Here is a 17,551-nt window from a genome sequence, read left to right on the forward strand (position 1 = left end):
ACCTATCTTAGCATCCGCGACACACGCAAGTCTGCTCCTGACGCGTCGAAGCACGCTTTCTCGAAAAACAGTTTTTTTTTTTTTCCAACTCCCTCAACCTCCCGTCCCCTGCTCACCTCCCTCGCACTCTGCATAGCCTTTCCCAGCAAATGAAGCTCTGGCTGCCTGCCTGCCTGCATGCAATGAACCTGTGCACTGATTTCGACTCGGCGCGCAGCGCATTAGAGCGTTCGTTTTTAGCGTATCGGGTTCGCCCATCTTTATTCGCCTCCGCGCTATCAATCATGCAGCATAAACGTTTCTCCCCTCGCGCTGCCTGTGCTCCGAACAGCCCCGTGCGCGCGCGGCAGTTTTGCCTTGGAAGTCAAAATGCTCGAGTGTAGGCGTGTATATTTCGCGAATGCGCCCGAGTGCGCGCGAGCGCGCGCTCGCTAGCGCGCTGGCGGCGGCAAGTGTTTTTTATGCTAATTAGTGCCCGTCGCGCAATTACTCAAGTCGGACGCAGCGGGGCGATTTGCGATCGGCTGGAACGGAAGGCGGGGCCCCGACGAAGCGGGAGGCGAGGCTACGGGCACCGCGAAGCTGCCTGCCCGCGTTGCCTCCTATACTGTTTTTCTGCTGCTTTCGCTCGTTTCCCACAGCCCGACCGCTCTCGGTCTCCGAAGCTCCGCAAGCCGTTTCTCCCTCGTTTTACAACCTTCGCTGTGTTCGCGTACGCATCGATTTAGATTAGTTCGACAGTGAGCATACTGCTCGCTCCAGCGGAGAACATGAGACAGTTACATAGATTACGTCCTGGGCCCGGTGCCAGCGGTTTGATCGCAAGGCTACACCTGCCGCCCCGTTCTTCGGGCGAGGGCTGCGAGGCGCGACTTCTTTGTACACGCTTCGCGTTGGCATCGGGACGGCGACGTAAGAGCGGTGGCCAGTGAATTTGTCAGCCGCCGGTGATAAGTTCGCTCGGTTAGTTCCGGTCCAACGTGGTTACGTGTGGAGAAAGGGGAGTTACTGCTGGTGTACAGATGTGTGTCACAGACACGTCTGCGCGCACTTACATCGCGACGGTCACATCGTGCATGTAAATGTCACTGGGGGAATGTCCCTGGGGGAAAATAGAATTGAACATGCTCTCAGGAACGGAGGAAGCCTAAAAACAGTGAAGAAGAAACTAGGAATTGGCAAGAATCAGATGTATGCGTTAAGAGACAAAGCCGGCAATATCATTACTAATATGGATGAGATAGTTCAAGTGGCTGAGGAGTTCTATAGAGATTTATACAGTACCAGTGGCACCCACGACGATACTGGAAGAGAGAATAGTCTAGAGGAATTCGAAATCCCGCAGGTAACACCGGATGAAGTAAAGAAAGCCTTGGGAGCTACGCAAAGGGGGAAGGAAGGCAGCTGGGGAGGATCAGGTAACAGCAGATTTGTTGAAGGATGGTGGGCAGATTGTTCTAGAGAAACTGGCCACCCTGTATACGCAATGCCTCATGACTTCGAGCGTACCAGAATCTTGGAAAAACGCTAACATAATCCTAATCCATAAGAAAGGGGACGCCAAAGACTTGAAAAATTATAGACCGATCAGTTTACTGTCCGTTGCATACAAAGTATTTACTAAGGTAATTGCAAATAGGTAATTGCAAATTGTCAACCTAAGGACCAGGCAGGATTCCGTAAAGGCTACTCAACGATAGACCATATTCACACTATCAATCAGGTGATAGAAAAATGTGCGGAATATAACCAACCTTTATATATAGCTTTCATTGATTACGAGAAAGCGTTTGATTCAGTCGAAACCTCAGCAGTCATGGAGGCATTGCGTAATCAGGGTGTAGGCGAGCCATATGTAAAAATACTGAAAGATATCTATAGCGGCTCCACAGCCACCGTAGTCTTCCATAAAGAAAGCAACAAAATCCCAATAAAGAAAGGCGTCAGGCAGGGAGTTACAATCTCTCCGATGCTACTCACAGCGTGTTTACAGGAGGTATTCAGAGACCTGGATTGGGAAGAATTGGGGATAAGAGTTAATGGAGAATACCTTAGTAACTTGCGATTCGCTGATGATATTGCCTTGCTTAGTAACTCGGGGGACCAACTGCAATGCATGCTCACTGACCTGGAGAGGCAAAGCCGAAGGGTGGGTCTAAAAATTAATCTACAGAAAACTAAAGTAATGTTTAACAGTCTCGGAAGGGAACAGTAGTTTACAATAGGTAGTGAGGCGCTGGAAGTGGTAAGGGAATACATATACTTAGGACAGGTAGTGACTGCGGATCCGGATCATGAGACTGAAATAATCAGAAGAATAAGAATGGGCTGGGGTGCGTTTGGCAGGCATTCTCAGATCATGAACAGCAAATTGCCATTATCCCTCAAGAGAAAAGTTTATAACAGCTGTGTCTTACCAGTACTCACGTACGGGGCAGAAACCTGGAGGCTTACGAAAAGGGTTCTACTTAAATTGAGGACGACGCAACGAACTATGGAAAGAAGAATGATAGGTGTAACGTTAAGGGATAAGAAAAGAGCAGATTGGGTCAGGGAACAAACGCGAGTTAATGATATCTTAGTTGTAATCAAGAAAAAGAAATGGGCATGGCCAGGACACGTAATGAGGAGGGAAGATAACCGATGGTCATTAAGAGTTACGGAATGGATTCCAAGGGAAGGAAAGCGTAGTAGAGGGCGGCAGAAAGTTAGGTGGGCGGATGAGATTAAGAAGTTTGCAGGGACAACATGGCCACAATTAGTACATGACCGGGGTAGTTGGAGAAGTATAGGAGAGGCCTTTGCCCTGCAGTGGGCATAACCAGGCTGCTGATGATGATGATGATGAACTGTGATAATAGTGATGGTGGCGCTTTTATCTCGGAAACTGTATTGCCTGGGAGTCTCTTAGAAGTATGGTGGGTCTCTTGGAAAATAACGAATGTGAAACTGAACCAAAGACCTCTTTTCCGCAATCCCACGCAACAGCAGTTGCCTTTCGCAATAGCAGCAATAGGGATACCCCGAAGTTACCTGCACTATAAGAAATAAAAAATAAGTAGTGTGTTCGTAGGGGAAGGGCAGGGAGGGTAAGCGCAAGGAGGCCGCATCACATTATTATATCAACTTCTTTTGCAGGAGTAGATACCGGTCTCAAAAATTGACTACAGTTCCAAAGCTCTCGTATACTACTCGATAAAGTACGTTCACTCTGCCTTCCCCTTTAGTAACAGCGAACGTATTCCATTGGTGAACACAACAACTCTCGAAGATGCCCCAGAACTTGCAGAAGTGTGCAGGCATGTAGGGATGCTTTTGTTCTTAAAGATGCTCTCGGTTCGTAAATAACATGTTCCCTCTTAAACAGTCAGGCTGGAATGTAAGCAGACGCGGTTACAATTCTACAGCCGAAGCTACGCCGCTTGACAGCGCAGGGTGCCCCTTTGTCACAGAGTCCATAGCGTCCACAATGACTAGGAATAGCTTCGTGGATAAGATAATCATTATTTCCTACGCTAATCACACTACACAAATCTTAGGTAACTGTTGCATTAAAGTATAGCTTTTAACGCCCCACATCTACACAGTGTATATTATGAACAGCGCAGACGATAGGAGAGCAAATACGGAACACTAGTTCTTTCTTTCTTTCTTTTTTATAGTTGTCCTGCGCCGTGCAGCGCTCGCCAGGGTATTCACAAATCAAATAGCGCAATTTCGTACTCTCGAGCGCAGTGGGGCTATAATGGACGCCGTAGGGGAGGGCTCCGGATTAATTTTTTTGACCTCACTGGGTTCTTTACCATGCACACGAAGCACTGTAAACAACCGTTTTTGTTTTCCTTTCATTCCTTTTTTTTCTTTTTTTTTTGCATTCTGCTACCATCGGAATGCGAACGCCTCGGCCGGTAACCGAACCCGCGATCTCTTGCTCAGCAGTAGAACACCGTAGCCTCTGCATGAGCCAACGTGGCGGGTTAGCTCTGTTACCGTACAAATTGAGAGGTGGGGAAGGTGACGTGAGAACCCCTTTCCTCTCCCTTTCTAACCCGCGCTCTAAACTCGCAGGATTCTCGTGAAGGTGAGCGGCAATGCTGCGCTCATCATCCCGAGCTTCGGGAAGCCAGCTTCGGAGAGACATGAACTGTAACCCTGCAGCCGATAAGTGAGCCTGCGACAAATCTTGTCGCTCGTGGTGGTGGTGGCGGTGAAAAGCCTTTGTTACAGTAATGAGAGGTGTGAGCCCCATAGTGGGGCTCTACATACTAGGCGGAGCCCCTAGTCCGGGATCCCATTGGTCGAAGCCACCAGCCTGGCTCTCTGAACCAAGGCCTTCTCGGCCTGAATGTCTGAGCAACCAAGCAGGACCGCCTCGCAGCCCTCTCGGGTAGTGTAACAGCAGAATTGTTGAATGATGGTGGGCCGATTGTTCTATAAAAACTGGTCACCCTGTATACGCAATGCCTCATGACCTCGAGCTTACCGGAATCTTGGAAGAACGCCCACATAATCTTAATCCATAAGAAAGGGGACGCCAAAGACTTGAAAAATTATAGACCGATCAGCTATACTGTCCGTTGCCTACAAAGTATTTACTAAGGTAATCGCAAATAGAATCAGGAACACCTTAGACTTCTGTCAACCAAAGGACCAGGCAGGGTTTCGCAAAGGCTACTCAACAATAGACCATATTCACACTATCGATCAGGTGATTGAGAAATGAGCGGAATATAACCAACACTTATATATAGCTTTCATTGATTACGAGAAAGCGTTTGATTCAGTCGATACCTCAGCAGTCATGCAGGCATTACGGAATCAGGGTGTAGACGAGCCGTATGTAAAAACACTGAAAGATAGCTATAGCGGCTCCACAGCCACCGCAGTCCTCCATAAAGAAAGCAACAAAATCCCAATAAAGAAGGGCGTCAGACAGAGAGAGATACGATCTCTCCAATGCTATTCACAGCGTGTTTACAGGAGGTATTCAGAGACCTGGATTGGGAAGAATTGGGGATAAGAGTTAATGGAGAATACCTTAGTAACTTGCGATTCGCTGATGATATTGCCTTGTTTAGTAACTCAGGGGACCAATTGCAATGCATGCTCACTGACCTGGATAGGCAAACCAGAAGGGTGGGTCTAAAAATTAATCTGCAGAAAACTAAAGTAATGTTTAACAGTCTCGGAAGAGAATAGCAGTTTACGATAAGTAGCGAGGCACTGGAAGTGGTAAGGGAATACATCTACTTAGGGCAGGTAGTGACCGCGGATCCGGATCATGAGACTGAAATAATCAGAAGAATAAGAATGGGCTGAGGTGCGTTTGGCAGGTATTGTGAGATCATGAACAGCAGGTTGCCATTATCCCTCAAAAGAAAAGTGCATAACAGCTGTGTCTTACCAGTACTCACCTACGGGGCAGAAACCTGGAGGCTTACGAAGAAGGTTCTACTTAAATTGAGGACGACGCAACGAGCTATGGAAAGAAGAATGATGGGTGTAACGTTAAGGGATAAGAAAATAGCAGATTAGGTGAGGGAACAAACGCGAGTTAATGACATCTTAGTTGAAATCAAGAAAAAGAAATGGGCATGGGCAGGACATGTAATGAGGAGAAGATAACCGATGGTCATTAAGGGTTACGGACTGGATTCTAAGGGAAGGGAAGCGTAGCAGGGGGCGGCAGAAAGTTAGGTGGACGGATGAGATTAAGAAGTTTGCAGGGACAACATGGCTACAATTAGCACATGACCGAGGTAGTTGGAGAAGTATGGGCGAGGCCTTTGCCCTGCAGTGGGCGTAACCATGATGATGATGATGACGACGACGACGACGACGACGACGACGACGACGACACTGACAGGCCGAGGCCATGTGGTAGGTATCGGCTACCTCCCCACAGTGCTGGCACCTGCCACTGACCACAGGGTCAAAATGTTTCATGATAACGGGACAGAGGAGCGTGTTAGTAAGAAGTATCAGGAGGACGCGTTCGTTCGCCATTCCCAATCTTGTAGCCAGGGTGGGATATTCGTGGTGACTAGCCTTATATAACAGTCAGCAATTTCTCTGGAGTGGCGCCGAAACCTTTGACAGATCCTGTACAGCGCTGAGCGGCACCTAACCGATTTGACATAAAACACGAGCGGTGGAACCCGTGTACCTCTAGACATGCGATGTTCGGAAAACGAGAAACGCTAACAGCTTCAGGACGAGAGGGATGTAGCCTTTTCAGTGTACCTCTAGCTTCGCTCCTGCCTTTCTTAAGATTTTAATTCTGATCCTGAAAACTACACCAGTGGGATGACGGGCACTAAGTTTGCAGAGACATTGCTGCAGTTCCTGCACAATGCAGAGATGGAAGCTCTTATTTGATTTTCTTTTATTCCCCATATTTCCTGCTGCCAGTCCTCCCAGCATAAGAGAGAGGGAGAGACGGAAGGCGAGGATGATAACCATAGTAAACAATCTGGTTTGCTACCCTACACTTGGGGACCCTACACTGAGGGTTATTCTACCCTATACGCTAGGAGGGCTACGTGGAAAGATAAGAAAATCGAGAGCATACACACATAATCACAGCCATTCATAGCACAGCATAACATTCAACACTATACACAGTGCAAAAGTCGCTTGTGCAGGAGCGTTAATCATACTAAAACCTCCTATAAGCATTTCACATTTTCACTTGAGTTTGAGTTTCACCTAAAATAAGCGCACTGGGTCAACAGATTGAGATGATCATTGTTTCAAATCCGTGATGTTAACTCTTCCGCAAGTCAAAGTCCCGTGCGGTCGCGTGCAGGGCCGAGCCCTCGATCGTTTCGCTTTAGACCCTTATCGCAACTTCCTGACGTTAGCTCGGTGGTATCCTTCCAGGGCGTGGCCTGGCGCCTTAAAACCAGTGCGCCAAATACTACAGCTGCTCATGCATACGACTTCCCAAGAAGAACTGGCTCGACTGTCCTACGTAGCGATGCGTGCGCGGTTTTTAAGCCGCGTAACCGCCGACAACGCGTTCCGATTCGACGAACACGTAATCGGCAAGGCGGCAACACCTATACGAGCGCTAATGCGAAGCACCAGTATTATCATTCATACGTACGCTCCACCGTAGCCCAAACATCACTCATAAGCATACTATTCATCTTGCGTTCATGCGTGCAATGTATTGAACAGCATCCATATGCACCAAAAGCTAACACTCAGCGTTTCTCATTTAGAAGTCGAAGCGTTACACGTTGCTGTCAGGACGCACAATTTTGATGCGCTCGTGCGCGAGCTTACGCTCAGGACGTGCCTTCTCGTTTTCTTTTGTTTTTGCATATTAACTCCAAAGACATGCGGCAAGGTAGGTTACATTAGAGCCGACTGTCCCAACACACCGTTATTTTTAATAAATTGACGCTACCCCTTTCCTCAAACAACAAATGCCCATAACTAAGCAGAAACACTTGTACCAAGCTCAGAAAAAAAATCATTAAAGGTAAGCAAAACCAAAAATAAGGCGAACCACGGGGAGTCTTCCCGTATGTACCCGTGTTAGGGTAATTAATGCAAACTAATTAGTACACTGCTCGATAATAGATATTTGCACGCACGTACAGACACGAATGTCATATTATTCAATGAAACGCGAAAAGCAAATATTGCTACCAGATATTTTATCCTGCAAGAACGTTCGCTTGATATAACTTTTTTCCTTGACAATTTTGTCAGCCGAGATTCGCCTATACCTTGAAAGCGGGCGTCGCCTGGATTGTGCAAGGATCCGAGAACAAAGCTTTCAAGCGTATAACGACGCGCTATGCAGCGCTGGCGGCGACACTTGTCTCGTGATCTTTCTTGTCATTCGCGCGATCATTCTCCCGTGCTGCGAAGCCCGTGAACCCCAGCGTGCAAGTGCGCGAGGACGTTTTTGTCTTGTTGAGGATGCGTACAGTGGCGTAGGCGCGATAGATGGCGCCAGCGGATTGGGAAACCGAACGTTTCATTCTGTCTGCGCAAACTGATGTGACCAAAACCTGTCGGATAACAAAGAAACTTGAAAATAAGCTGAATACCGCGAGATGAGTTATCGAAAGGAAAATTGATCGCAGCAACGTTTGAAGGTGCACCGAAGTGAGTTTAACCTTTAGGCTGATAAAGTGTGTTTTCGAAACTCTTATCATCGTTAATTTGGCGGTAACATGTTAGTTATTGCAAGATAAAATAATATTGTTCAGTTCAGTTTCTTTTTTTTAATTTCGTGCACAAATCTCAGCACCGGTACTTCAGTGTGACATCACTTATTTAAAAGTATTTTCTCTTACATGGGCCGCTTGCTAAGCTCGCTAAGCTCTGTGTTTGATCATTTTAGAATACAATGCATCGATAAAGAAAAATTAACTGCACCCGAGAAGACGCCGTCGAAATCTGTGACGTCACGGCGCATTGGGGCCGAAACTTCAAGGCGACGTCGGCGCTCGTCTTTCGTTTTTGAGACTTTCCCGGCTTACCTTTCCTGGCTTACCAGGATGAAAACAACGTTTTTATTTGTACTCTAGTAGTGTAATATATTCATGCTGCTCAAATGATATTTTCCCCCTGTTTGTTGTCCCGTTAAGTGACAGAAAGATTGGAAAGCAAGCTGTGGTGGAGGGTAACTCTTATAGTTGAGATTAACAGAAAGTGGTGTTGAATAAGTCACGTAATGCTTAAGACAGATAACCAACAGGTAGTGCAGACCCACGTAAGCTAATTCGATGGAAGTAGCGGAGGAATACAGGCGACAGCGCAGTTGACTTACCGGTCGTCAATGCTTGCATTCGCGAGCATCTTAAAGATCGCGCCAAAGTTCTCAGGACGAATCCAGTCATGCCAGCAACTCGTAACAGTGTCGACAGCGTTTGTAACGTAGGTGGTGGAATGCTTGAACAACATCTAAAATCTGGCGTTCGTTCAGCGGCGTTCTATGCAGCGATAGGCTACAACCATCGCAGCGTTCTGTGGAACCACACTCGAGCGCGGTGTAACACGCTCGCCGTTATGCCACGCCTATGTAAATAAACGCAGGTTTAAGACGCATGATTGCTTAACTCAGTTCCCTGACTCAGCCCAAGCTGCCGTTGTCGCATCCCTAAACGCAAGACAACGACCCACGCTGGACACGCACGTTCGCTATTTGCTTATACGCAATGGGAGACACTGTTCGTTAACATCGCAACGCACCAGGTGGCTGGCTACCTGATTGATGCGAAGTCCGCCACTCCTACACGTGTATATTGCGTCGAGGGTCTATAAGGTTGGTTTCTGGCCCGCAGTAAGAAAGCAAGCAACATTAACGAATCCTCACATTATCACCCTCGCTGTGCGCCTCCTTCGGCGAAAAGCTGTTGACTCTGGAGCCGAGCGCGCGCCGCTCTGATTTAATGCTCCGCGCGGGATTCGATCCACGGGGCCTTTCGGTCCCCTCGTTACGTCCTATAATGCCAGCGCGTAGGCTTGACTCTCGGGCGTCGTCTGGTTTCCTGAACTGCGATGCGCACTTATAAGAAAGAAAGAAAGAAAGGAAGAGAAAGAAAATTGGACGCGTAATACTCACAATGAGTCGGACCAAGGGCCGCGGCGTGGTGAGCCCCGTTTCTTTCTCACACCGTCGCTGACCGCCGCGCCAGTGTCCGCGCTCCTCGCGCAGCCCCTCTTCTCTCCCTTCTTCCATACCCTCGCAATTATTTATCGGGCCGCATTTGCGGTTAATTTCCCCTGCGCTTCCGCGATTAAATACCGATAAGGAAGTGCGCGCGCGTGCGTATACTGACTCGCTCGCCTACCTCCTTTCCTTCCTTCTTTCTTCTTTTTTTTCCTTCCTCCTCATTCCCGCGCTACCTCTCGCCACGACGACGCCAATGAATACCGCGCGAGTCTGATGAACCCCCGCTCGCCCCGGCGATCGCAATGAGATCGCCTAGCGCCCCTAATCGAACTTTACAACGCTTACACGAACGCGTCGTCGTTTTCCGCCGTGATGTATAGAGCTCATTTCTTCGGCGATCGAGCGACCCCCTCGGTCTACACTCGCGCGCATACAGCCAAGCCTGCGCGCTCGCTGGCGCGGACACTCACTGCAGCTGCGGGCAGGACGTCTCGCGATCGCTCTTGTTTTCATTGTGGTCGAAGCCCTCGCTACCGTCGCTGTATCCGTATGCAACCCTCACCACCTTCACTGCACCGCGTCTGTCCCCTTCCAATCGTGCTTTCCTTTATTCTTTTTCTTCGTGACGACGACGATGTCTAATTGTGGGCTACAGTTTGTGTCCCCGTATACTTGCCGGACGGAGGGAAGGCAGAAGGAAAAAGAAAAGTAAACGAGATACGACGTGGGGATGTTGCAATCGAGTCGAAATTGCCAGCCAGCTCGCAGTCCAATCGGAACGGGAAGGCGGTTGACTGTTCTTTCATGGCTCGGTCAGAAGAGCGGGTTTCGTTGAACGCGTGGTCTCTCTCACACGACGTCGTATTGCGGGCGTTCTGTGTGGAAAGCGATCCCTATCTCCTCTGAGAAATGTGCGCCCTTTCTTTCTGCTGAAAGGTGTCCTTTCTTTTCTCCCTCCTAGAGCACAAACGATATCTACGTTTCTTGACATTCAGCGTGTCTGTACGTTTGTACATCGTGCGTGCGTGCGTGCGTGCGTGCGTGCGTGCGTGCGTGCGTGCGTGCGTGCGTGCGTGCGTGCGTAGGTATACTTGCTTGCGCAGCTGCTCGGTTGTGTCTGTGCTTCACTTGCAGGTTCACGTTTATACTATGGCAAGTGTTTGAAAATGTAGGAGGCGGAGCATCCTTTACGGTGTGCAGAGGCAACGTGTGCTGTACTGTGCCTCTCGTCGTTCGCACTTCGATTGCCGTAAAAGTCATTCGCAACCTGTCTGCGACGTTCGACATTTGAAGGAATAACCTTTTTTTCGCTTGTTCTTTGAACGTGCTCGTAAAAGAACGCCGAAAATTCCTGAAGATGTTTTCCTCCCATTCACTCACTTTCGCTACCTGGTTCGTTGTGAAGAAAACCGAGGCACGCCAATGACGTACTTGGGTCTTTCTTTTTTCTTTTTTATTCGAGCGAGCTTGCCGTTTCTGCAAAGCTATTAACACCTCTAGAGAACAGGGCTGATTACAGGAAGAAAATAAATTGGACATGCGGGTTAATGCGTTCGTGACGGTCGGCGCCATACAAAGTGCCGCCTCTCTTGGGGCAAGAAAGAAGTAAGGAAGCCTTTATCCCTCCATGACTGAGTGTGTATCGCCGCCCGAAACGTGTGCGCATGATCTGATAAGAGTTACTTGAAATGTGCCTGTCATCAAGGCGGTAGGGATTTCGGCGCGCGGCAGCAGGGCCCCTTGATTTAACGCCTCGATCTGCAACGAGAAATGGTAGTTTGCGCGTTATGTGCCACGCCTTCTTCTATATACCGGCGTGTAGTCCTGTCGGGCGCAGTTATTTTGTTTTCGAGAATCAGCTACGCGAATTGTAAGCCCCCGTCTCCCCATACCCTTTCTTTCAAATGCTTGAAACTTACGCGCTCGTTGTTGGCTATAATGTTACGCCTGCACTGAAACCGTCGACGTGAAAATCCCACGAATGATGCGCACTTACGAGCTGAACGACAATGCGCAAATTTATACGTTCACCCTGTGCTTGTGGTCAGCTTAGCCTGCAATACGCTGCACTATGCACTATACATTTGGCTCCGTCGCCTTCCCGTTCAATGGTGGTCGAACACCGCGCTGATCTCGAGATGTGACCTTGCCATCCCTTTCTTTAATTCTTTTTTTTTTTTTTAACTCTATACAGCAGTACAACTCGGTTGTGGTGCCTGGGCTCGGGCTACACGAACTCAGTTACTCCGATAAACATAGATAGAGGCGATGCAAAGGCACGGAAAGACATCGATATTAACTAGTGGACATGAAACTATATACTTCACCCCAGGGTAAGGGCATGCATGAAGAAGGGTAAACCAAAAAAAAAAAAGGCACAGTGCTGAGGCAAACGAAAAAGGAGAAGGGGAGGGGGGAGGGGGGATTCACACCGCACGCACAGCACACTAACGTTACGCCACTTTCTAGAGTGCAGGCCTGCTGCTTAGGAGGCGTGGTTCGGAGAGACAGTGAACCGACACCCTCCATGTAATTTTGCCCCGTGCGTATGATGTAGCCTAACGCCTCGTGAAAGATCGCTTGAAAATTGGTGGGCATACCAATCGGCTACGGCTTGACTCAAAGCAACGTGACCAGTGTGCTATGAAGTACGGTGCTGTGTAAAACACCGCCTTCTACACCGGCTTGCTTGCTTTATTATTTTCTTTCTCTTTTAATATGTTTCTACGCGGTTCCACATTTGCCCCTTATTTTCTTTTCTTTTTTTACTCAATGCAGTGACCAACCGAAAGGAACAGGTGTCCTTTGCAGCTGGATAAGGCTCTGCATCCGATGGGGTGAGTAACCTGAACCTTTGCAGGAGCGGTTAATAAGGCCAGCTTTTCTGAAAAGAAAATAAGGAAACGGGAGCTTCCGTTTCAAATCGCACGCGAAACAGACGCGAAAGTACCTTTAAGGTGACAGCTTTGTAAGACGCACTTGTAGAGCGAAGTGTTCGGCGATTATGTGCGTGGGACAAGATGTGACCTTCCTTAAATGTACGGGAAGGAACAGCTTTTTTTTACATCCACGAGCTTTGAATCCTAGTGCAGTAGTACGAAATTAAATATCACAACCACTAAGGAACAGTAATGTGGAAAGTTGGGCTAGTTGGTGATTAATCATCATACCTTGCTGATGAAGCAGCGCACGGACACGGACACGGCGAAGACACACAAGAATGCACGCATACACGCAGCGAGTGTGGTGTATTCTTGCGTGTCTTCGCCGTGTCCGTGTCAGTGCACTGCTTCACCAGCAAGGTAAGGTATGATCACTAAAGACCGTGCCACCGGGACCACTCACCACATGAATATTAATTAGGCTTGTTCGTGTCGCACAACGAAACCGCTTGACGTTCCTCCTCAAACGTAACACTTTTTAAAGCCAAACACCCGCTTGCGAGAAGAAGAAAAAAAGCTTTTTCCCCTATCCTTTTCCACATACACTCCCCCCCCCTTTTTTTTTGGGGGGGGAGGACGATTTGTATGTTTCGTTGACCCTGGAGGTCCTCGAAGGCGTTCGCCTTGCTGGGACAGTTCCCTGCAGAAACGCCGTTCACAACCACCTATACAGTCTAATGCGGAGCAAGCGTCTGGCGAAACTATAGCAAATGAACGAGCTTCGCGTATCGAAGTGAAGGACGCATTTGCGACGGGCGGTCTGGTACGAAGCCCCGCGATCCCCGCGTCGATTCAGAGCCGATCTAAAGAATAAGACGAAGGTATGCTTTGACGCACATTGCAAACCGTATGTCATTCAGCGTAGAATGCGTCGTCACAGACTCCGTTTCTGGCATGAAACCTCACCTTTTCTCATTCACCGTTTGGACGTGACAGGTAAAGCACCGCATGCGCAAGCGTGTAAGCTTGAAATATGACGACAGCATTATATATATATATATATATATATATATATATATATATATATATATATATATATATATATATATATATATATATATATATATATATATGATTCTGTATTTCGCTCGACGAAATAACTTTTGTTCTTTTGAAGGGGCTTGAGGGCTTGGCTTTATATATAGACAGTAGTGAGTGCCAACGCCTCAGCTCTGATTGCATACATGTGTGTGGGATCGAAATCACGCGCGCGTATTTACCTCATCGGATAGGAATCGCGGCCCTTATCGGTGTCGGCCAATTCGCCCTTACGCTCCTGGTGCGTCATCATCAACTCATCCGAGTGTCTGCGCCGGCATATACGCTCCAATAGCCAATATACGCTCCAACGCGAGCGGCGAGAATCCCATCAGAGTATCACATAAGGTCGCTGGTTCGAGGCATTTCCTGCAAAAGCCATTTCCGCGCAAGCAAGCTGCACCAGTATGTCGACGTCCTGCGGAGTTGCCCGGGGAACTGCGCGGCCGCACAGTACGAGTTACGGTCTACGTTTTACTTCTCACAGACCAGCTATACCCTGGAGGAGCGGTTAACGGATGGGGTGCCCCGATAACAGTGCCATAAGTGTCCTGGCACCGTTCTATCGATGCACCTTGGCTGAGTCCACCCGCGACACCCACCGGGATGTGCGATAACTCCCCAAAAGTGCGTGAAGGAAGATACGCGAAAAACAACTAATTAAAGGGGGAAAAGAAGGGGGGGGGGGAGAAGGAAAGGTGCTTGTATGCTCCTTTTCTCGCTCTCATAGTGAAGCGTACCACTTCAGTGCCATACACATTCCCTGTTGAGGAAACCTCGTACCCGTAACATGACGGGGTTGATGCGTAACGTTTCACCTGCCTGCCGTGTAAAAACGTACACACACACAAACACGCAAGAAAAAGAAAACAGAATCTTGCCGAGTTCTTCCTTTTATTACTGCTTTACCGCGACAGCAGTTAGAAGCTCGGAACTGGGTTCACTGCGTCTCCTCCTCCGTCTGTCCAAACATATCCGTTACGCTGTTACACGTTACGCGTTACGCGTTACACCTCTTCATCTTCAGCCTCAGAGAGAATAATAGTACAAGAACGAGACAAGGGCAGATTAGGCCTGTGTGTTTCGTGTCTTCTGCGTCTAGCTTCCCCCTTTGTTTTCTTACCTTTCTTTCCCTATTTATTTATTTATTTATTTATTTATTTCAAATAGAGTAGTTGTATATACGCTGTAATGGACGAAAATGATGCTGTGGACATCGCAAGAAAGTTGTTGTCATTGTTCTTGTCGTAGTTGCCTTTTAAATGCGGAACTGAGGAGTTATTCTTATCATTTATTTATTTATTATTTTTGCCGCATAACATATAGAAATGCAGTAACTGAGGTACTCTTTACCTCAATCTCTTCACAACGACCCCTCTGTGGCGGAACAGAACACAGAAGTTATTCTTGAACGATGCCATTGGTTAATGGATCACCATCGTCATATGACCACATGTGTCCGCTCTGAGAAAGCATCACTACGACAGTAAATTAATTCTCAAGTTGAAAAATTGCTGAAGCCTACAAATTCTTCCTCATCCACGCAAAAAAAGAAAAAAAAAATATATATATATATATATATATATTATCTTGCACCGAAGTTCAAGCTTCTCTCTTGCGTTTGGCATTTCGCTCAATACGGAGAAAAAGATATTACGTGCGTCATGTATGTGTCAGCTGTTCTTTGTCTGTTTGAATAAACTGCTAGAAAAAAATCCCCGTGTATACCTTACAGGTGCTTTCTTTCTCTCTCTCTCATTTTTTTATTTTTTTGTGTGCGTGTGACGTGCGATTTTCAGATGAATTTCTGAAACAGTCGACGATTGCCGGCACGAAAAGCCGGAATATCCAAGTAGTTAATAATAAGATATTCATTATTTAACTTTCTAATTATTCAGTTTAGCGGGACACGTTGTGATAAAAAAATGAGGACGAGCATTAGCGCAGTCGCGTTGCTTTAGCACAAATCGCAAGACAAGCACCACTTTCGAGTTGTGCAACCTGAAATTCCGTAGCGAAATACAATGGCGCTCCAGTTGACAGTTTCTCGAGAGCCCGCGGGAAGCAGTAACAAACGACTTCCACTGGAACGCCAATGCGTTCTTTGAACCGATTTGGAGGACGTAGAGGGCAAGAGAGAAAGGGATGTACGGAAGGCAGGGATGTTAACCAGTCGAGAGTCCGGTTGGCGACCCTACGCTGGGAGTAGGGAGAAGAGGAAGACAGGGGGGTAAGAGAGAGAAGGGAGAGGTTGAGAGAGAGGGTACAGAGACGTGCACGGACAGCACTGGAGTCGAAGCCGCTCGCATATCTCGAAAGGGGTGCTAGACTTGCCATCGGCGGCAGTAGAGTTCCGGTCGCCGTAGTAGCCGAATTCCCTAGTGGGAACGATTCATTAGGATTTCTGCAGAGCATTTCGCTGCAGCTGGGCTTCGAGTTTACATTTGCAAAATGTGTCCTCGAGTGAAGACTAAAAAAACGTTAATCAGTCAGGTTCTTTTTTTGTGTGTGTGTGTGTGTGTTACGTAGACACCTGGGAATTGCGAGTTGTCGTGCAAAGAATGTCCGTTTATTCGGGTAATTCGCCTGAAGAGAGCGAGACAGAGAGAGAAACGAAAGGAGAGGAAAGATAGGGAGGTTAGCCAGTTGAAGTACCGGCTGGCTATCCTGTGCTGGGGATAGGGGTAAAGGGAATAAAAGGAGAAAGAAGAAGAAGAGAAGGATCCAGAAAAATTCACACAGTAACGTGATGCTACGCGCTACAACATTCAAAGGCGGTCGCACAACTGGAAAGCCTTCAAGAACTTCAGCAAAGCTCTTAAGGCCTTGAGTGCCGAAAACCGTCTAGACCAGTGTCCTAGAATTTCTTCTGTGAAGGGGCGACTGCCCAGTTTTTTCAAGCGCGGTCGCGAGCACTTTTCTTGACACATTGTAACGTGGACAGTCACAGAGGAGGTGCTCGATCGTCTCCTCGCAGCCGCAGGTGACGCATGTAGGGCTGTCAGCGATTCCAATGCGGGAGGAATAGGAGTTCGTGAATGCAACGCCGAGCCACAGACGGCACAGAAGTGCTGCTTCCGCTCGTGGTAACCCTGGTGGAATACAAAGAAATGGCATGCGATTTCTAAAATCTTGTTTGAAAAAAAAAAAGAGACAACGAGACACCCGGTAAAAAAACATGATCGTTCCTCTCTGATTTACGAGCAGAACATAGCCATCTGTCGCAAAACGCCACTCGCTATGCGTGATCTTTACATAGCTGCGGAGCTTGTAATTCCGAGAAATGGAGCGAAATATTTTGTGCGGATATCGTCATAATATGTGCGCACTTTTTGTTTTGACGTACGAATTCGCTGAAGAGCTGTAACCTTTGCGATCGCGACAAGTTTTGCCGTTATTTCTTTTTTTCTTTTTATTCATCTCTTTCTTTCTCGAGGGGGGGGGGGGGGGGGGAGAGGCGCGGGTATGCACCGAGAAAGCAGTCAGTATCGTTAAAACGTTGCTGAAGAAAATATTTAATCTTTAAATGAGAGTGAGGGCGGACAGCACAAGGTAAAGCATTTTTCTTGTCTATTCTTTCCTCTTTCTTCTTTTTCTTAGTAAAGCTGTACCTGGTCTGGCATTGTAAGAAAGCGTTCGATATGACATTTCACATACAAAAAAACGTACCGAATAAAGAAAACGTTGTTTTCGCCAATTCTGAGTCCTACTAACAAAAGAGGCATTTCGAAAGGTCGGCGATCCAGTGTTAATGCGGGCTTTAAAGGTTAATATAACTTCATCCTCGCAAAGAAGAATACGCACGCATTGCAGAAAATCTTCGATATGCAAAGAAAAATGCCGCGTACTTTAACGGAAGAGATTTTTCTGGCTGTCAAAACAGGAAAATGGATTAGTATTTGGTCAACTTCAATAGACCTTGTTTTTTTTTTTT

General features: G+C 47.6%; 1 protein-coding gene across 1 annotated transcript in view; it reads left to right on the forward strand.

Moving 5' to 3' along the window:
* The window catches only part of LOC129381746 (uncharacterized), a 335,073-nt gene extending 322,597 nt beyond the window's left edge, over positions 1–12,476 (forward strand). The window contains exon 5 of the mRNA XM_055064848.1: positions 12,416–12,476. The gene's annotated coding sequence lies outside the window, so the exon portion shown is untranslated. The remainder of the gene's footprint in view (positions 1–12,415) is intronic.
* Positions 12,477–17,551: the final 5,075 nt, after the last annotated feature.

This window comes from Dermacentor andersoni, chromosome 3 (assembly GCF_023375885.2).
Source record: "Dermacentor andersoni chromosome 3, qqDerAnde1_hic_scaffold, whole genome shotgun sequence".
NCBI lineage: Eukaryota > Metazoa > Arthropoda > Arachnida > Ixodida > Ixodidae > Dermacentor > Dermacentor andersoni.